The sequence below is a fragment of the Marmota flaviventris genome, chromosome 1, assembly GCF_047511675.1.
Source record: "Marmota flaviventris isolate mMarFla1 chromosome 1, mMarFla1.hap1, whole genome shotgun sequence".
NCBI classification, from domain to species: domain Eukaryota; kingdom Metazoa; phylum Chordata; class Mammalia; order Rodentia; family Sciuridae; genus Marmota; species Marmota flaviventris.
This window is the reverse complement of record NC_092498.1, coordinates 151842328-151860774: the sequence shown is the minus strand read 5'-3', so window position 1 is coordinate 151860774 and position 18447 is coordinate 151842328.

Sequence of the window (18447 nt, the reverse complement as noted above, 5' to 3'; positions counted from 1 at the left end):
GCCCTAACCCTAGACCTAATTTTAGCCCTAAACTTAAGCCCAAAGCTAACCCTACACCTGATCCTGACACTTACTCTAACACTAACCCTAACCTTAATGCTGACCCTAACTCTAAACCTAACCCTAAAATTTACCCTAATCCTAAAACTAACCCTTACACTGATTCTATCCCTAGTACTAACTCTAGACTTAGCCATAGTCCTAGCATTAACCAGAAACCTAGTCCTAATCCTAAGCTCTAACACTAGCCCTAGCCCTAACCCTAACCCTACTCCTCACCCTAAACTTAACCATAGCTCTAAACCTAACCCTAGCCCTAACCATAATCCTAACCCTAAACCAAGCCCTAACCATAACCCTAACAAGAGCCCTAACACTAGCCCTAAACCTAGCCCTAACCCAAGCTCTAGCCATAAACCTAGCTCTAACAAAAATCTAACCCTGACACTACCTCCGATCCTACCCCTAACCCTAGCCCTTACCCTAACTGTAGCCCTAACAGTTACCCTAACCCTATCCCTAACAATAGCCATAGATGTAACACTAAACCTAAACCTAGCTCTAGCCCTAGCCTTAATCCTAACTCTAAACATAGCCCTAGCCCTAAACATAACCCTAGCCCTAAACCTAGCCCTAAGGATAGCCATAGCCCTAACCCTAGCTCGAAACCTAACTCTAACCCTAACTCTAACCCTAACTCTATCCCTAAGTCTAAACCTAACCCTAACCCAAACTGTAGACTTATCCCTAGCCTTAACCCTAACTCTAACCCTGAACCTAACCCTAACGCTATCCCTAACACTGGCCCTAACCCTAAACCTAACCCTATCTTTTATGCTAACCCTATACCTAACCCTTGCCCTAACCTAGCCCTAGCCCTAAAACTAGCCATAGTTCCAATCCTAGCCCTAACCCTAGCCATACTCATGATCTTAGCCCTAAGACTAGCACTAGCCCTAGCTCTAAAACTAGCCCTAACATTAACCCTAGCTCTAACCCTAACTCTAACACTAACCCTAACCCTAAGCCTAAACCTAATCTTAACTGTAAACATAAGCCTAACCCTAGTCCTAACCCTAACCTCAGCCCTAAATCAAGCCCTAGCCCTAACTCCAGCCATACCCTAGCCCTAGCCCTAAAACTAGACCTAGCCCTAACTCTAACCCAATTCCAACCCTAGCCCTAGCCCTAAACCTAACTCTAGTGAAAGACCTAACCATAGGCCTAGCCCTAATCCTAGCCCCAAACCTAACCCTAACCCTCAACCCAAAACTAAACTTAACCCTAATGCTAGCCCTAGCCATTGCCACAACTCTAACCCTAACCCTAAACTTAATTCTAGCACTAGACTTAACCCTAACAAAAACCCTAGCCCTAACTTTAACCCTAACCCTAGCTCTAGTACTAACCTTAGCTCTAACAGTATCCCTAAAACTAACTCTAATGCTGGCCCTAACCCTAACCATAACCAAAGCCCTAAAACTAGTCATAGCCATAACACTAACACCGACCCTAACCCTAACACTAGCCCTAACCCTAGCCATAGCCCTAACCCTAACACTAGCTCTAGACCTAATCCTAAGTCTTAACCTACTCCAAACCCTAACCTTAGCCATAACCCTAGAGCTAAACCTAGCCCATGCCCAAAACTAACCCTAAACTAGATCTAACCTTAGCCCTAACTTTAACCCTACACCTAGCCACAATCCTAAACCTAAACTTAATCCTAGGACTAACCCTAGCCCTAACCTAACTCTAGCCCTAGACTTAGTTCTAGCCCTAACATGAGCCCTAGACCTAATCCTAAAGTTTACCCAAGACCAAGCACTAGCCCTATCCCTAGCCCTAAACCTAACCCTAGCCATAGCCCTAACCCTAGCTCTAACAATAGCCATAGACATAACACTAAACCTAAGCCTAGCTCTAGCCCTAGCCCTAACCCTAACTCTAAACCTAGCCCTAACCCTAAACCTAACCATAGACATAACACTAAACCTAAACCTAACTAAACCTTAACCTAACCATTACCCTAACCCTAACCCTAACCCTAAACCTAGCCCTAACCATATCCCTAGTCCTAACTCTAAATATAACTCTAACCCTAAGCCTAAACATAAATCCAACAGTAAACGTAGCCTTAAACCTAGCTGTACCCTCACCCTAACCTTATAACTGACCCTAAACCTAACCCTAATTCTAACCCTAAATTTTGTCCTAAACTTAAACCTAATCCTTACTCTAACCCTAATCCTAGCCTTAACTCTAGCCCTGATCTTAGTCCTAGCTCTAACCCTAACCTTAATCCAAGCCCTAAACCTAAACTATCCCTATCCCTATCCCTATCCTAAACTTAACCCTAGCCCTAGCCTTAACCCTAACCCTCACCCTATCCTTTAATCTAGCCCTAATCCTAGTCCAAACACTAGCCTCAACCCTAACTCTAAGCCTCACACTAAAATTAACCCTAGCCCTAATCCTAGCCCTATCACTAAATTTAGCCCTATCACAATCCCTAGTGTTAACCCTAGCCCTAGCACTAAACCTAGCCCCAAAGTACACCCTAAGTGTAACATACTCTTAGCACTAGGTCTAGCCCTAACCCTAACCCTAACCCTAAACCTAGCCCTAGCCCTAGCCCTAGCCCTAGCCCTGAACTTCACTTGACTCAGACCCTGACCCTAACCCTGAGCCTAAAACTAGCCCTAATCCTAACTGTAACGCTAACCTGATGCTAACTCTGACTCTAACACTGAACCTCACTTTACCCTGACCCTGACTCTGACCCTAACACTAACCCTAGTTCCTAAACCTGACCCTAACCCTAAATGTAACCCTAATACTAGGCCTAGCCCTAACCCTAACCCTAAACCAAACCCTTACACTAGCCCTAGACCTAACAGTAATCCAAAAACTATCCCTAACCCTAGTCCTACCCCTAAACCTAACCCCAGCCCTAGCCCTAACCCTAACCCTAAACCTAACCCTGGCCCTAGCTTTAACACTAATCCTAAACCTAACCCAAACCTTACATTAAACCTAGCCCTAGCTTTCACAATAGCCCTAGACCAAGCTGAAATTAAAAATCTAGCCCTAACCTTACTATTATTCTAGCCCCAAACCTAATTCTGACCCTACTGTAACACTAGCCCTAGCCCGGACCCTGTCCCTGAACCTGACCCTGACCCTAAACCTAACCTTAACTCTAAACTTCACCCTAGCCCTAGCCTAAACCCTAACACTTGACCTAAGCTATAAACTAGCCCTAAGTCTAGCCCTAAGCCTAGCCCCAACCCTAAATCTAAGCCTCAGAGTAAACCTAAACCTAGCCCTAACCCTAACCCTAACCCTAATACTAACCCTAAAACTAACCTTAGCTCTAAAGGTAGTTCTAGCCCTACCACAACCCTAACCCTAGCCCTGACCCTAAGACTGAACTTAACCCCGACCCTATCCCTAAGCACAACACTAGTCCTAAACATAGGCCTAGGCCTAAAAATAGCCCTAGCCATAGTCCTTGCACTAACCCTAGCCCTAGCCCTAAACCTCTCCCTAAACCTAGTTCAAAACCTAGCTCTAACTCTAACACTAGCTGTAACCCTAAACTTAACCTAACCCTAATCCTAGCCCTAACCATAGCCCTAGCCCTAACAGTAAACCTAATCATTACCCTACCATAGGAGAACCCTAACCATAAACCTGACCCTGATCCTGACCTTGACCCTGACCCTAACCTAAACTTAACACTAAACCAAACCTTGCCCTAACACTAACCTAACCCTGACACTAATCCTAAGCTTAACCCTAATGCTGACCCTAACCCTAAACCTAAACTTAACATTTTCCGTAACCCTAACTTAACCCTTACCCTAACGCTAGCCCTAGACTTATCTCTAGCTCAAGTACTAGCCATAACTGTACACCTAGTCCTAAACCTAGCCTTAATGCTAGCCCTAACCCTAAAATTAATCATAACCTTAGCCCTAACCCTAGATCTAGCCCTAAACCTAATACTAGCCAAAACCCTAAATCTAACCCTAACCCTAACCCTGTCCCTAAACCTAAACCTAAACCTAATATTTATTCTAACCCTATCCCTGACTCTCATCTTAAACCTAAACCTAAACCTTACACCGACAAGGGCCATAACTCTAACTCTAACCCTAACCCTAACTCTAGCCCCAAACCTAACCCTAGGTCAAACACTAGCCCTAAACTTAGCCCTAGCCCATACCCTAATCATACCCCTAGGCCTAACACTAACCCTTAACCTACCACAAATCCTAACCCTAAACCTAGCCCTAATCTTAGCCCTACTTCTAACCCTAAACTTTGCCTAGCCCTAAGCCAATACCATAGCCCTAAACCTATCCCTACCCTTAGCCCTAATCCCAACCGTAACCCTAACCCTTATCCTAACCCTAAACTGAGGTGTAACACTAGCCCTAACCCTAGCCTTAGCCCTAACTCTAACCCTAGCCCTAGACCTAACCCTAACTCTTCAACTACCCTGAACACTAAACTTAGCACTAACCCTAGACCTAAACCTAGCCCTAGGCCCAAACCTAACCCTGAACTAGACCTAATGCTAACCCTAACTTTAACCCTATACCTAGCCACAACCCTAAACTTTACCCTAACCCTAGCCCTAACCCTAGCCCTAAACCTAACTTTAGCCCTAGACCTAGTCCTAGCCCAAACCTGAGCCCTAGTCCTGATTCTAAACCTAAACCTAGACCAAGCCCTAGAACTAACCCTAAGCCTAGCCCTAACCCTAACCCTAGCCCTAGCACTAACCTTAGCTCTAAAACTATCCCTTATCCTAACCTTAACTATAGCCCTAACCCTAGCTCCAACCTGAGCCCTGACCATATCCCTAGACCTCACCCTAGATCTAACACTAAATATAACTCAAACCCTAACCCAAGCCTAAACCTAAACCTAACACTAAGTCTAAACCTTAAACCTAGCTGTAATCCTAACCCTAACCCTATCACTGATCGAAACCCTAACTCTAACCTTAAATTTTGCCCTAAACCTAAACCTAACTCTTTCTCTAATGCTAAACCTAGTCCTAACTCTAACCCTGGACATAGTCCTAGCTGTAATGTTAACCCTAATCCAAACCCTAAATCTAAACCTAGCCCTAGCCCTAGCCTAAACTTAACCCAAGCCCTAGCCTTAACCCTAACCCTCGCCCTAAACCATACCTAGCCCTAACACTAATCCTAGCACTAGACCCAACCCTAAGTCTAAGCCTAACATTAAAATAACCCTAGCCCTAACCCTAGCCCTAGCACTAACTTTAGCCCTACTCCTAGCCCTAGTGCTAACCCTAGCCCTAGAACTAACCCTAGCCCAAAAGTACACTCTAAGCATAACCCTAATCTTAGAACTAGGCCTAGCCCTGATGCTAACCCTAAACCTAAACCTAGCTCTAGCCCTAAAACTAATCCTAAAACTATCCCTAATACCCTAGCCCTAGCCCTATACCTAACCCCAGCACTAGCCCAAACTTTAACCATTAACCTAACCTAAACCCTAATACTAATGATAGCCCTAATCTTAGACTAAAGTCTAGCTGTAACCCTAACCCTAATCCTAACCTTAACCATGACCCTGACTCTGATGCTAAAACTAACCCTAGCTCTAAACCTGATCCTAACCCTAAACCTAACACTAACACTAGACCTAGCCCTAACCCTAACCCTATCTTTAAAACTAGACCTAACCGTAACCCCAGCCCTAACATTAGCCCTAGCCCCAAACCTAACTCTATCCCTAACCATAACCCTAAACCTAACTCTAACCCTAGACTAACCCGAACCCTTAAACTAACCCTAACCATAACCTTACCACTGAACCTAACACTTACCATGACCATGACACTAACACCAACACTGACCCTAACCCTGATCCTGACCATAACCCTGACCCTAACCCTAACACTAACACTAACACTAAATCTGACCTTGATTTTAAACCTAAACCTAAACCTAACCCTAATGGTGACACTAACCCTAAATTTTACCCTAATCTTAAACCCAAACCTTTACCCTAACCCTATAGCAATAACTCTAGCCCTAGCCCTAGTTTTAGCACTAACCCTAGCCCTAGTTCTAATCCCAGCTCTAACCCTAGCCATAGCCCTAATCCTAACCCTAACCCTAGCCCTAACCCTTGCCCTAACCCTAGCCCTAGCCCTAATGCTAGCCCTAACCCTAAACCTAACCCTAGCCATAGCTCTAACACTAATCCTAAACCTAACCTAACCCTTACCCTAAACCTAATACTAGCTTAACACTAGCCCTAGACAAAGCCCAAACTAAAAATCTAGCCCTAACCCTAACTATTACTGTGGCCCCAAACCCAATTCCAACCCTAAACCCCTACCATAGCCCTAGCCTGAACCCTGTTCCTGAACCTTACCCTGACCCTAACCCTAAACCTAACACTAGATTTCACTCTAGCCCTATTCCTAAATATAACCCTAGCCCTAGCCAAATCCTAACACTTGAACTAAGCTTTAAGCTAGCCATAAGCCTAGCCCAAAGCCTAGTCCCATGTTTTGAACAACCAATAAAAAAAAGCCTAGTCCCAACCCTAAACCTAAGCCTCACAGTAAACCTAAACCTAGCCCTAACCCTAACACTAACCCTAATATTAACACTAAATCTAATCTTAGCTCAAAAGGTAGTTTTAGCCATAGCTACAACCCTACCTATATCCCTAACCCTAATCCTGAACCTAGCCCACACTCTAGCCCTAAACCTATCCATACAATAGCCCTAGCTGTAGTCTTTGCATTAACCCTAGCCCTAGCCCTAAATGTCACCCTAAACCTAGCTCTAAACCTAGCCCTAACTTTAACACTAGCCATAACCCTAACCTAAACCTAACCCTAACCCTAGCCCTAACCCTAGCCCTAAACTTAACACTGAACCTAACAATTGCTTGAGAACTCGAACTAATCATAACCCTAAACCTGACCCTGACCCTGACCTTGACCCTAAACCTAAATTTAACCCTAGACCAAACCTTGTCCTAACTCTAACCCTAAACTTGACCCTAATCCTAAACTTAACCCTAATGCTGACCCTAACCCTAAACCTAACCCTGATTTACCCTAACCCTAACCCTAAACCTAACCCTAATGCTAACCTAATCAAATGCTAACCTTTACTCTAATATTTACCCAAACCCTAAACCTAAATATTTACCTTAACCCTATTCCTAACAATAACTGTAGCCCTAGCTCTAGTCCTAGCACTAACCCTAGCCCTAGTCCTAATCCTAGCTCCAATCCAAGCCATAGCCCTAGTACTAAACTTAACCCTAACCATAACTGTAATCCTAAATCTAACCCTAAAATTATACCTAGCCCTAAACCTAATATTAGCCCTAATTCTATCCCTAACCCTAACCCTAACCATAATCCTAAGATTAACCTTAATGCAGACCCTAACCTTAAACCTAACCCTAACTTTTAAACTAACCCTAACCCTAACCCTTATTCTAACCCAGGACTAGACCTAACTCTAGCACAAGCCTAGCCCTAACCCTACACCTAGTCCAAATCCTAGCCCTAAATCTAGCCCTAGACCTAGCCCTAACCCTAACCCTAATCCTAAACCTAACCATAACCCTAGACCTAGCCCTAAAACAATTCCTAGCCAAAACCCAGATATAACCCTAATCCTAACCCTGTACATAATCCTAACCCCAACTCTAAAATTATACCTCGCCCTAAATTTAATCTTAGCCCTAGTCCAAGCTCTATCCCTAACTCTAACCTTGGCACTAACCCTAAACTTAAGCCATGCTGACCCTAACCTGAAAGCTAAACTTAACATTTACCCTAACCTAATCCTTACCTAACCCTAACCCGAAACCTAAACCTAACCCTAGCCCTAACAATAGCCTTATCCCTAACACTAACACTAGCCCTAGACCTAACCCTAAACCTCAACCTACCCCAAACCCTAACACTAGCCCAAACCCTAGACCTAACACTAACCCTAACCCTAACCCTAACATTAACCCTAAACCTAACCCTAGCTTTAAAGTAGTTCTAGCCGTAACTAACACTATATCTAACCCTAAACCTAACCCTGTCCTAAAACCTAAACCTAAACCTAGACCTAATCCTACCCCTAGCCCAAATTCTAACCCTAGCCCTAGCCCTAGACTTAACCCTTAACCTACCACAAAACCTAACCCTATACCTAGACCTAACTTTAACTCTACCTCTAAACCTAAACCCAGCCCTAGTCCTAACATGATTCCCTTGCCCAAAATCTATCCTTAGCCTTAAACCTAATCCTAACCCTAATCATAACCCTAGCCCTAACCCTAATAAGATGTGTAATCCTAGCCCTAACTATAGCCTTAGCCCTAAGGTTAATGCTAGCCATAGACCTAACCCTAATCCTTAATCTACCCCAAATCCTAACCCTAACCCTAGCCCTAACACTTGCCCTAACCCTAACCCTAGCTCTAACCCTAGGCCAAACCCTAAACCTAACCCTAGCCATAGCTCTAACACTAATCCTAAAACTAACCCTAACCCTAACCCTTATCCTAGCCCTAACTCTAGCCCTAGGCTCAAACCAAACCCTAAATCTAGATCAAGACCTAGCCCTAACTCTAACCCTATACCTAGCCCCAACCATAAACCTAATCATAACCCTAGCCCTAACCTGAGCCCTAGACATAACTCTAGGCCTAGACAAAGTCCTAGTCCTAACCTGAGCCCTAGTCCTATTTCTAACCCTAACCCTAGCACAAGCCCTAGCCCTAAACCTAACCCTAACCCTAATCCTAGCCCTAACCCTAACTGTAACCCTAGCCCTAGTCCTAACCCTAGCTCTTACCCTAACCCTAAACATAGTTCTAACACTAGCCCTAACTCAGGACTAACCCTAACTCAGGACTAACCCTATCAGTAGCCCAATCCCTAGATATATCGCTAACTCCAACACTAACCCTAACTCTAAGCCTAAACCTAACCATAACTCTAACCATAAGCCTAACCCTAGACCTAAACCAAACCTCAGCCCTAAACCTAGTTCTAGCCCAAACCCCAGCTCTAACCCTGGCCCTAGCCCTAACACTAGTGCCAGCCCTAACTCTAACCCTAGCCCTAACCCTAGCCCTAGCACTAAACCTAACTCAAGGCCTAACTCTAGCCAAAGCCCTAACCCTAACCCTAGCCATAATCCTAGCCCCAAACCTAACCCTAACCCTCAACCAAAAACTAAACCTAGCCAAAACGCTGGCCCTAGTCCTAGCCACAACCCTAACCCTAACCCTAACCCTAGCAGTAATTCCAGCCCTAGACCTAACCCTAACCCAAACCCTAGTCTTAACTTTAAACATAACCCTAGTTCTAGGCCTAAACCTGGCTCCAACAGTAACCCTAACATTAACCCTAACCCTGGCATTAATGCTAAACCTGAACCAAGACCTAACCCTAGTCCTAGCCCTAAGCCTAGATCTAACCCTAACACTAAACCTAACCCTAACCCTCACATAAAGGCTGACAGTAACACTAAATTTTACCGTAACCCTAATCCTTCCACTAAAGCTAGCCCTAACCCTAAACCTTAACCTTAACCTAGCCCTGGCCCTAACCCTAGCCCTAACCCTAGATCTAACCCTAACTCTAACTCTAACACCAATTCTAAAAGTAACATTAAACCTAACCATAGCCCTAACTGTGGCCAGAACCTTAACCCTAATCTTAACACTAAACCTAACCCTAAATTTTACCCTAACCCTAACTCTAACCCTAAACCTAACCCTGGACTTAGTCCTAATTTTTACCCTAACCCTAACCCTAAACATAAACCGAAACCTAGCCCTATTTCTAGCCCTAGCCCTAAAATTAACACTAGCACTAGATGTAACCCTAACCATAGCCCTAACCCTAAACCTAGTCCTAACCCAAGCTCTAACACTAGCCCCATCCCTAACCCTAGGCCTCACACTAAACATAACGCTAGCCCTAACCCTAGCCCTAGCACTAACTTTAGCCTTATTCCTAGCCCTAAAAATAACACTAGCCCTAACCCTAACCCTAAACCTAACCCTACAACTAGCCCTAACCCTAGTCCTGGCCCTAAACCTAAACCTAACCCTAGCCCTAGCCCTAACCCTAACCCTAACCCTTAATGTAATGAAAATCCTAACCCTAAACCTAGCCCTAAACTTAGCCCAAATTCTGGCCTTAAACATAATCCTAACACTAACCCTGACCTGACTCTGACCCTAACATTAACCAGAGCTCTACCCTAACCCTAAACCTAACCCTAATACTAGACCGAGTCCTAAACCTAATCCTAAAAATAGCCCTCACCATAACCATAGTACAAATATTAGACCTAACCCTAACCCTAACACTAAGCCTAGCACTAACCCTAGCCCAAACCATAGCTCTAGCCCCAAACCTATTTCTAGCCATAACAATGGCCCTAGCCCTAACTCCAACCCTAGACCTAAGCCTAAACCTTAAACCAACCCTAACCCTATACCCAACCCTGACACTAACCCCTACTCTAAACTTAACCCTCAAACTTGACTCAAACACTAACCCTAACCCTAACCCTGACACTGACCCTAACCATAACCCTAACCATAACCATAACCCTAACCCTAATGCTAACCCTGACCTAACCCTGACCCAAACACTAATGCTCACCCTAACCCTAACCTAAACCCTAAATTTTGCCCTAACACTAAACCTAAACCTTTACCCTAACCCTATCCATAGCACTATCTCTAGCCCTAGGCCTAGTCCTAAACCTAACCATACCCTAGCCCTAGCCATAGCTCTAACCCTAGCCCTAAACCTAGCCCTACATTTGCCCTAACTGTAGCCCTACCCCTAACCCTTAAGTAAACCAAAACTTAATGCTTAACCCTAGCCCTAACCCTAGCCTTAATTCTAGTCCTAACCTAAACCCTAACCATAGCCTTGACCCTGACTCTGACTCTAACACTAAATCTAACTCTAAACCTGACCATAACCCTGACCCTGAACGTAACCATAACCCTAATCATAATCTTAACCTTAAATCTAACACTAGACCTAGTCCTAAATGGAATCCTACCCCTAGCCCTAACCCTAACTCTTAACGTAAACCAAAACCTAAACCTAAAATAGCCATAAATCTAGCCTTAATTCTAGCTCTAACCCTAACACTAACCCTACCCCTCACCCTAAACCTAACCTTAGCTCTAACCTAACCTAGCCCTAACCATAACCCTAACCATAACCCTAACCCTAATGCTAAACAAAACCCTAATTTTTACCCTAACCCTAAACCTAACCCTTTACCCTAACCCTATCTCTAACACTAACTATAGCCTTAGCCCTAGTCATAGCAATAACCAGCCCTAGTCCTAATCTTAGCTATAACACAAGCCTTATACCTAGTACTAAACCTATTTCTCACCCTAACTATAATCCTAAATGTAACCCTAAAATTATACCTAGCCCTAAACCTAAACTTAGCCTTAAACCTAGTTCTAAACCTAACACTAAACCTGATCTTAATCCTAAGCTTAACCCTAATGCTTACCCTAACCATAAAACTAACCCTTTTACCCTAACCCTGACCCTAACTCTTACCCTAACCGTAGACCTAGACCTAACTCTAGCCAAAGTCCTAGTCCTAGCTTTACACCTAGTCTTAATCCTAGCCTTATATCTAGTCGTAGCTCTAGCCCTAAATCTAAACGTAAGCCTAAATAGAGGTGTAACCCTAACCCAAACCCTAGCCTTAGCCCTAAAACTAACTCTAGCACTAGACCTAACCCTAACACTTAACCTACCCCAAACCCTAACACTAGCTCTAACCCTAGACCTAACCCTATCCCTTACACTAACACTAACCTTAGCCCTAACCCTAACCCTAGCCCTAGCCCAAACCCTAACCCTAGCCCTAGACTTAACCCTAACACTTAACCTATTACAAACCCTAACCCTAAATGTATCCCTAACCCTAACTCTATGACTAATTAAAAAAACCAGCCCTAGCTCTAATCTGATATGCTTGCCTTAAATCTCTCCCTAGCCTTAAACCTAATCCTAACCCTAACTGTAACCTTAGCCCTAACCGAAACAGAGTTGTAACTCTAGCAGTAACCCTAGCCTTATCCCTAACCCTAAAGCTAGCCCAAGACCTAATCCTGAACCCTAACCTTCCCCAAACCCTAACACAAGCCCTAATGCTAGACCTAACCCTAAACCTACACCTAGACATAGCCCTAACTTTAATCCTACACTTAGCCCCAACCATAAACCTAACCCTAAACCTAGCCCTAACCCTAACCCTAGAACTACCTCTAGCCCTAGATCAAGTCTACCCTTAACCTGAGACCTAGTCCTAATTCTAAGCCTAACCCTAGCACAAACCCTAGCCCTAAACCTAACCCTAACTCTAATTCTAGCCCTAACCCTAGATCTAACCCTAACTCTAACTCTAACACTAAATCTAACCCTAAGCCTAACACTAAATCTAAACTAAATCTAACCCTAAACCTAAACCTAAATCTAACCATAAGCCTAACCCTAGACACAAACCTATCCACAGCCCTAAACCTAGTCCTAGCCCAAAACCCAGGCTTAACCCTCGCCTTAGCCCTAATATTAGTGCTAACCCTGACCCTAATCCTAGCCCTAGTTCTAAACCTAACGCTAGGCCTAACCCTAACAAAAACCAACCCTAACCATAGCCATAATCCTAGCCACAAACCTAACCCTAACCCTCAACCAAAAATGAAATATAGTGCAAAAGCTAGCCCTACTAGTCCTAGCCACTACCCTAACCCTAACACTAATCCTAATCCTAGCAGAAATTCGAGCCCTAGATGTAACCCTAACCCAAACCCTACCCCTAACATTAAATATAACTCTAGTTCAAGGCCTAAACCTAGATCTAATAGTATCCTTACCCCTAACCCTAACCCTAGTCTTAACCCTAACCCTAAATCAAGCCCTAACCCTAGTCCTAGCCCTAATCCTACCTCCAACCCTAACCCTAAACCTAACAATAAACCTCTCTCAAAGGCTGACCCTAACCCTAACACTAACATTAAATTTTACCCTAACCCTAACCCTAAACCTTACCCTAAACCTAGGCCTAGCCTGAATCCTAGACCTAACACTAGTCCTAACCCTAGCCCTAGCCCTAATCCTAGATCTAATCCTGACTCTAACCTTAACCCTAAGACTAAATGTAACATTAACCCTAACCATAGCCCTAAAACAAGCAGTAACACTAACCTTAACCCTAAGGTGGATCCTAACCCTCAACCTAACCCTAAATTTTACCTTAACCCTAACCCTAACCCTAACCCTGACCCTGGACTTAGTTCTAATCCTTACAATAACCCTAACGCTCAATCTAAATCAATCCTAGCCCTATCCCTAGGCCTAGACCTAAACTTAACAGTAACCCTAGGCTTAACCCTAAACATCACCTTAACCCTAAATCTAGCCCTAACCCTAAGCCTAACATTAGCCCCATCCCTAAACCTAAGCCTAATATTAAACCTAACCCTAGCCCAAACCCTAGCCCTAGCACTAACTTTAGCCCAATTCTAGCCATAGTGCTAACCCTAACCCTAAACCAAAATCTAAACCAAACTCTAACACTAGCCTTAGACCTAACTCTAATCCTACAACTAGTTCTAACCCTAGCCCTAGCTCTAAACCTAACTCTAGACTTAGCCCTAAACCTAACCCTAGCCCTAAGCCTAACCCTACACTAATGCTAACCCTGACCCTACCCATGACCCTTACCCTAATGCTAACCCTAACCCTAAACTTAACCCTAAATTTTGCCCTAATACTAAACCTAAGAGTTTACCCAAACCCTATCTAGCACTATCTTAGCCCTAGCCCTAGTCCTAGCACTAAACCAAACCCTAGTCCTAATCCTAACACTACCCTAGCATTAGCCCTAGCTCTAACCCTTAAACTACCACAAACCCTAACCCTAAACCTAGCCCTAAACCTAGCCCTAACCTAGCCCTACCTCTAAGCCTAATTTTAGCCCTAGCCCTAATCAATTACCCATGTCCTAAACCTATCCCTAGCCTTAATGCTAATCCTAAACTGAACCCTAACCCTAACACTAGCCCTAACCCTAAAAAGAGGTGTAACCCCTAGCCCTAACCATAGCCTTAGTCCTAACACTAAAGCTAGCCATAGATCTAACCCTAAACCTTAACCTACCCTGAACCCTAATTCTAGCCCCAACCCTAGATTTAAACCTAGTCCTAGGCCCAAACCGAACCCTAAACTTAGACCTAACCCTAGCCCTAACATTAACCCTACACCTAGCCACACCCTAAACCTAACTGTAACCCTAGCCCTAACCCTAGCCCTAGACCTAACTCAAGCCCTAGATCTTGTCCTAGCCCTAACCTGAGCCCTAGTCCTGATTCTAAAACTAACCCTGGACCAAGTCCTATTCCTAACCCTAACCCTAGCACTAGCCATAACACTACTTCTAAACCTATCCCTTATCCATCCATAACCCTAGCCCTAAATCTAACCCTTACACTATCTCTAGATCTAACACTAATCCAAAAACTATTCCTAACCCTAGCCCTAAAACTAACCCTAGCCCTAACCCTAACATTTAACCTAACCCAAACCCTAATATTAATGCCCTAAGCCTAGCCCTAAGCCTAGCCCCAACTCTAAACCTAAGCCTCACAGTAAACCTAAACCTAGCCCTAACCCTAACGGTTACATAAATCCTAAACCTAACCCTAGCTCTAAAGTTATTTCTAGCCATAGCCACAACCTTAATCCTTAACCTAACCCTAATCCTGAACCTAGCCCCAACCCTATCCCTAAACATAATCCTAGTCTTAAACCTAGGCCTACCCATAAATATAACCCTAGCCATAGTTCTTGCGCTAACACTAGCCCTAGCTCTAAACCTCACCCTAAACCTAACTGTAAACCTAGCCCTAACTCTAACACTAGCTGTAACCCTAAATTTAACCTAACCCTAATCCTAGCCCTAACACTAGCCCTAGCCCTAACAGAAAACCTAACCCTTACCCTAGCCCTAGGACTAACCCTAACCCTAAACCTGACCCTGATCCTGACCCTGATCCTGACCCTGACCCTAACCCAACCCTAAACTTAACCCTAGACCAAATATTGCCCTAACCCTAACCCTAACCCTGACCCAATTCCTAAGCTTAACCCTAATGCCAACCCTAACCCTAAACCTAACCCTAACATTTACATTAACCCTAATCCTAACCCTTACCCTAACCCTAGCCCTGGACCAAACTCTAGCCCAAGCCCTAGTCCTTGCTGTAACCCTACACCTAGTATTAATCCTAGACTTAACCCTAGCCCTAGCCCTAGCCCTAGCCCTAGCCCTAGCCCTAACTCTAAACCTAATCATAAACCTAGTCCTAACATTAGACCTAGCCTTAAACCTAACCCTAGCCAAAACCCTAACCCTTTTTCTAACCCTGACCCTCATCTTGAACCTGAACCTAAATCTTACACTGACAAGAACCCTACCCCTAACCCTAACTCTAACTTTAACACTAGCCCTAAACCTAGACCTCGCTGTAACCCTAACCTTAGCACTAGCTGTAATCCGATACCCTTGCCCTAAACCTATCCCTAGCCTTAACCCTAACCCTAACCCTAACCCTAACCCTAACCAGAGGTGCAACCCGAACATTAACCCTAGCCTTAGCCCTAACCCTCATGTGAGACCTAGATTTAAATCTAACCCTTAACCTAACTCAAACCCTAACCCTAGCCCTAACCCTAGACCTAAACCTAGCCCATGCCCAAACCTAACCCTAAACCAAGACCTAACTCTAGACCTATCTTTAACCCTAAACCTAGCCACAATCCTAAACCTAACTGTAAACCTAGCCCTAATCCTAGCCCTAGACTTAACTCTAATCCTAGACATATTCCTAGCCCTAACACGAGCCCTAAACCTGATTCTAAACTTTACTCTAGACCAAGCCCTAGCTCTAACCCTAGCCCTAACCCTAACCCTAACCCTAAACTTAGACCTAAAACTAACACTAACTGTAGCCTTAAACCTAACTGTAACCCTAAGCCTAACCCTATTGCTGAACCTAACCCTAAACTGAAACCTAATTTTGCCCTAAACCTAAACCTAACCCTTACTCTAACCCTAATACTAGCCCTAACTCTAGCTCTGACATTACTTCTAGCCCTAACCCTAACACTAACCCAAACCCTAAACCTAAACAAATCCCTATCCCTATCACTAGCCTAAACTTAACCCTAGCTCTAGCCTTAATTCTAACCCACACACTAACCCTCAACCTAGCCCTAACACTAGTCCTAACACTAGCCCAAACCCTAATTTTAAGCCTCACACTAAACCTAACCCTAGCCCTAAGCCTAGCCCTAGCACTGTTTATCCCTATACCTAGACTTATTGTTAACCGTAGCCCTAGCAATAACCCTAGCCCAAAAGTATACTCTAAGTGTAACCCAAATTTTAGCAATAGGCCTAGCCTAACCCTAATCCTAAACCTAAACCTGATCCTGACCCTGACCCTGACCCTAATCCTAAACTTAATCCTAGACCAAACCTGGCCCTGGCCTTAACCCTAACCCAAACCCTAACCCTAAATCTAAACCTAGCCCTAAACTTCACCTTGACTCAGAACCTGACCCTAATCCTGAGCATAAAACTGGCCCTAACCCTAAATCTAACCCTAATCCTGATGCTAACTCTGACTCTAACACTGAACCTCACCATTATCCTGAACCTGACTCTGACCCTACCACTAACCCTAGCCCTAAACCTGACACTAACCCTAAACCTAACCCAAACACTAATCCAAGCCCTAACCCTAACCCTAAACTGAAACCTAACAAGCTGTAGACCTAACACTAATCCTAAAACTATCCCTAACCCTAGCTCTAGCCCTAAACCTAACCCTGGACTAAGCCCTAAAACTAACCCTAGCCCTAGTCCTACCTCTAACCCTTAACATAAACCAGACCTACCCCTAACCCTAGCCCTAACCATAGTATTATTTCTAGCCCTAACCCTAACCCTAACACTAACCTTGACCCTGACTTTGACACTAACACTAACCCTAGATCTAAACCTGACCCTAATCCCCAACCTAACCCTAAACATAGCCTCTAACCCTAGCACTAGACATAACTCTAGCCCTAGACCTAGTCTTAGCCCTAACCTGAGACCTAGTCTTAATTCTAAACCTAAACCTAGACAAAGCGATAGCCCTAACAGCAAATCTAGCCCTAACTCTAACCCTAGCCCTAGCCCTAATGCTATCTCAAAACCTATTGCTTACCCTAACCCTAAACCTAGACCTAATCCTATCCCTAGTCCTAACCTAGATCTAAAACTAGACCTAACCATAACCCTAGCCCTAATATTAGCTCTAGCCCTAACTCTAGCACTAATCCTAATAGTAACCTGAGTCATAGTCCTAATTCTAAACCTAAATATAGACCAAGACCTAAACCTAATTCTAACCCTAGACCTAACCCTAAACCTTAAACTAACGCTAACCCTAACCCTAACACTGATTCTTACCCTTATCCTGACCTGGACCCTAACACCAATCCTAACCCTTATCCTGACCCTGACCTTAACCCTGATCATAAACCTAACCCTAACACTAACCCTAACCCTAACACTAACACTACACCTAGCCCCAATCATAAACCTATGATAACCTATCATAACCCTAGCCCTAGATCTAATTCTAGTCTAGACCAAGTCCTAGCCCTAACCTGAGCCCTAGTCCTAATACTAACCCTAACCATAGCAAAGCCCTAGCCCTAACCCTAACCCTAAACCTAACCCTAACTCTAACCCTTAAACTAAATCAAAACTTAACCATAACCCTAGCCCTAATCCTAGTCTTAATTCTAGCCCTAACACTAACACTAACCTTAAATCTAACCCTAACCCTAGCCATAAAAGTAATCCTAGCTCTAGCCCTAATCCTAGCTCTAAACATATCCCTTAACTAACCCTAAACCTAGCTAAATGTAAATGTAACACTAGCCCTAGCCCTAACCCTAACCCTAAAACTTAGCCTTACAGTATCCTAGACCTAACACTAATCCAAAAACTATCCCTAAACCTAGCCCTAGCCCTAAACTTAATGCTAGCCCTAGCCCTAACCCTAACCCTTAACCTAACCCAAACCCTAATACTAATGATAGCCCTAACCTTAGACCTAATTCTAGCCATAACCCTAACCCTAACCTAACCAAACCCTGACCCTGACTCTGATGCTAAAACTAACCCTAGCTGTAAACCTGATCCTACCTTTAAACCTAATGCTAACACTAGACCTAGCCCTAACCCTAACCCTAAAACTAGCCCTCACTGTAACCCTAGCCCTAACATTAGCCCCAGCCTTTACCCTAAT